This window comes from Morone saxatilis, unplaced genomic scaffold, assembly GCF_004916995.1.
Source record: "Morone saxatilis isolate NCDOM2014 unplaced genomic scaffold, NCSU_SB_2.0 Contig1, whole genome shotgun sequence".
Classification (NCBI taxonomy): domain Eukaryota; kingdom Metazoa; phylum Chordata; class Actinopteri; family Moronidae; genus Morone; species Morone saxatilis.
In genome coordinates, this window is record NW_023339651.1 from 14,351,297 (window position 1) to 14,355,738 (window position 4,442).

The 4,442-nt window shown below is 42.8% G+C and overlaps 1 protein-coding gene across 1 annotated transcript in view; it reads left to right on the plus strand.

The window, feature by feature from the left end:
• The window catches only part of snx29 (sorting nexin 29), a gene marked incomplete in the record, with an annotated part of 122,016 nt that overhangs the window by 28,719 nt on the left and 88,855 nt on the right, over window positions 1-4,442 (plus strand).

Here is a 4,442-nt window from a genome sequence, read left to right on the forward strand (position 1 = left end):
CTAAATTAAAGCCTTCACACACACACACACACACACACACACACACACAACCACAACCACACAGAGACACATACTGCATCATTATGACCTGAAATTAGATTTCATATCTGTGTCCCAGTCCATCTATTTTGCTCTCAAACAGAAACGCTCATAGATGCTCACATAGAAAAATAAGGTCATCAGTTTCCTCCACATCCCAGATCAGTTCAGATGCATTTCTCAGGGGCTCAGATGACTAACCTGTGTTTTTACTGTGTAAAGCCTCGTCAAACAGAGCGAGCCTCTCACTCCTCTGTCTCTCGGACTCCGACTTCTCCTTTTTTGTTTTTTTGTTTTAGGGTTGATTTGATAACTTTGACTTTGTTTTCCCATTGCCAGGGGATGTGAGCGGTGCTCTGTGTAAAGACTGGCGAGATAAGCCCCTGCTGTATCAAAGGCACATAAAATGAACATGGCAGATTATAGAGGGCCACATAATGGCTAATTGCATTTTTGGGGGAGTAGAAGGGGGAGCGGTTATCTGTGACGCCCCGAAGGGTTTATGTGTTTGTGAGACAGAGAGGTAAAGAGATGTGTAGAACTTTGTACCATCAAGTTAAATGATGTTTTATGTTTGTTTTTTTTTCAAAGGTCATATAAACAAACAACTCTTTGCTACTGTTAGTGATGCAACATAACTCCAGCATGGATTGTATTGATTGTGTTCTCATTTATTTCTTTATTTTATGTAGGCGGAAAGAAGGATGTTTTTTACAGCATAATTTTTGCCATCATTTCTGTCTGTGGTAAAACATTGCAACAGCGGTACACAGGTCAACGCTGAAGCTGGATGTTGGTCTGTGAACAGTGATGTAAGCCGAGTCCCTTACAGTGATTGTTGTAATGGCAATACTGTTAAAAAAGAATAACATTACTCATTACTTTGCTGTTGTGACTCAGCTCATTCAATGGAGCTTCAACAGATAACGTTATATTATCACATTACTGCCTTACAGAGATCGTCATATTACCCAGCCGTGCCGGGAGGAATGTTAACAACAGATAGTTTGGGTAATGATTTTACCATTCGCCTTTGTTTTACTTGTAGTTTTGTTTTAAAGAACAAGAAGAAGAAGTGTTTTTTGTTGCTTTGTTGCCAGATCTTAGCAATTACCTCTTAATGAAAGGAATGATGGCCAAAAAAAACAACAAGATCCAAGTTGCATGAAATTGGACTTTCCCTTTAACATACCAATTTACCACCAAATCATCTCCAGAAAGTCACGTTCAAGATACATTCACAACCAGCCACTCACTAAAACAACATTTATGATATCATTCATGAAAAATATTTAATTATTCAGCATTTTCTCTTCTTTTTGAGTTCTAACGGTCCCACCACACGTTAACAAATTACAGACCTGTGTAACTTCGGCATGCAACGGCGACATGTTTAAAACATCACAACGGTTTCACATTTCATCCTTCTGCTTCTTGGCAATTACCGTGTTCAGCCTGTCAAACAGGGCCGCCTGGCCCGCTGACACCGGAGAGCACGGCAGGGAGGAACACTGATGATGAGAGATGATTGGAGGGAGGAGTGGTGAATCCCTAACATATGAAAAGGCACATATATTATCAGGAAATAGCCATCACCCATCACCCAGCTCGACTGCAAACCTGTTCTGGGTTGTCATCAAGCCGCGATGCTTCTCTCTGGAGTTTGTGCTTCCCCTCGTTTGATTTTTTTTTTGTGCCTTTCTTGTTTTACCGCCACTCATTATCTTTCTTGCACATGTGGACTTTTCATCCCGCCTTCATTTGTACCCTTTGCCTCTCCTTTTCACCCCTCCTTCATCCCCCTTGTCTTCCCCTCTCCTTCCTTCCCCGCTCCCCTCATCCCGACAGCCGTAGTAATTCCCTCTCCACAGCGGCGTCTAAATGATTTCATCCTCCCTCGCCTCTGTCTTCTCCTGCTAATGATGTGCCTCGTTCCATCATACTTTGATGTTGACTACCACAGTCTGCTTGTGTGTGTGTGTGTGTGTGTGTGTGTGTGTGTGTTGGGAGTAGAGGAGGAATGATGTTTGAGCAGTTTAGGAGGAGCAAAAATCGGGGAGAAAAAAAAGACGAGAATGAATTGATGCACAAGCGCCCCTTTTTCATGTGCTGTCAGCATGCTTCCCCGTGATCAGTGCGCTGCCTTTTTGAAACCCCTCCTGTCTAATGATAGCGCTACAGACTTGATCTCTCGAACGCTCCTCAGGCACTGTCAGCCCCACTGACATCCCACAAAAGACAGTTCCCCTTTCTACTGTTTCAGAGAATGGATAATTATTCTTTCCTGCGTGATGCCGCCTATCTCTGTTTGTTTGGGGGATTTCCCCCCTCTACTTATACTTAGAGAGAATAGTATGTTTGTGGTACTTTATATTCTTTGCATGAATGCGGACTACAGTACTGTATAAAATGTGTTAACGTGCATGCATCCAATTTGAAAATCTGTGTATGTTGCTATACTAGACAGCACGACGCACACTTTACATGTCACATTAACGTAGCTCCGATTTGTGTAATGTTTAAGTGAGTCGAGTGTTTAAGTGCTTTCGTTAGGTGTGTGTGTGGTGGGTACACTTGTGTATTTGTGCATTCTCATGTGTGTTTGTCATTAAGAGAAGCCATTAGCCGATTCCCAGAGGACTTGTAGTATAACAGTGACAGTCATGTTTACTGTAAGGCAGAGTTAGATGAAGAGAAATCTCCAGGGAGAGACGCCGAGCAGCACATGTAGCATTATCAAACGCACACTAACCCAGTTTTACACAGTTCCCCTGGCTCTCGAAGATCCTTGAAGGTTCGCACAAAACATAATGAGTCTATACAAGTTTTTTTTTTTACATAAATCGCTGGGCAAGAAAGAGCCGTGTGATGATGTAAGTCCTCTGAAGGACTACAGTATTTATGATAATTGTTAGTTGGTTTCAACCAGATGATGTATGTTTGCATCCAGTTTCATAATTTTGCTCTGACTCTCTGCATCTTTCTCTGTTTGGGACCCGATCCAGAATGAACCTGTGGAAATCTTACTCAAACAATACATTTTTTTGCCAACATGAAAGGTAAAGTCCACTCAAACTGGATCTGAATAGACCCGAGGATAAATACACCTGCCAGTCAGTCCAAAACATAAAAAAATAAAACAGAGATTGCGATGTTGTGTTCAGCTCTTTTCTCAGGCGCTGGATGTTTAAGGTCACTGGGAAAAGAAAAGGTTCTAGTTGTGGCAGTCCATTGACTTGAGAGAGGTGAGTCTGTGTGAAACAGTGAGGGTTAAGGACGGCGTGACTTGAGATAGAGTGCTTTTGTCTGAAGTCATTAACAGAGGGTCAGGATTGGAAACAAAGGCGTTCACTGGGTAAGAAAACATTCGTTTTTCTCAGAGAGCCTGCGCTGCCTCATCCTTCCGTGGAAGCTCCTTGTCTCTCTCTAGATAATGTTACAAGGCGTTTCACTCTCCCAGGGGGAAGGCTTAGTGGCTGGCTGTTTGACTGACTGCTTTACCTAGGGGATTGATTCCCAAAAGGGGGATAGTCACTGGACCTGGAGAAATGAGTTTTGCCTCCTCCCCCAGGGATGACTGATTGCTGCACATGATCAGCTGGAATTGGCCTGCTGTGGTATCTGCACAAAAAGACTGGGATAGGGATCAGGACCTACTTACTGACCTGTGGAGTGCTGGCTTGGCACTCACAATGCTCGATAAAGGGTCAGAGGCCACTTAGTCTGGTGAGATGGAATTTCCCTCTCTTCTAAGAGCTCTGTGATTTTTCTATTTCCTCTCATTTTTATCTATGCAGTCCATTATTCCATTACAGCAATGCTCCTTTTTGTAGAAACAAGTGTAAAGAAATAGAATAAGAAAATTAGTCTTTCAAACATTATTTGTAAGCCCTGTATACTTTCTGTGTTTTTATTTCTTTTTATGATTTATACTCTGTGTAAATAACCCCCTCCTGTTTATTTACCCCCCTCTCACCTGTGTTATCCACGGGGGATGTCAGCAGTCGCAGACCTGCCCTTTTGATTCATTCTGCTTTTTGCCTGTCACTGCGTACGTGTTTAATTCGCCCATAAATAAACCCGCCGCGGACAGCAGCTTATTCATCTCCAATAAGGAAATGGATTACATGGCCGTTTAAAACCCAATAAGCTTCCCTTGCTGCGCCTTGCTCTCTCCTGCTCCCTCCGACAGCCAGTGGCCTAATGAGTGAATGAGAGGCATTTGTCACCGCTGCCTGCCCTAATAGGAGTGTGTAACTTATTCATTACACACATAGATCTGCGTTTATTGTCCCTCTGTGCCCTTGTACGGCCTCATAATAAAAACTTGGGATGTAGTTATATTGTTTTTTGGGGCTGACCTGTTTTTGTTAAACCAACAATATGGTGTGTGTGTGTGTGTG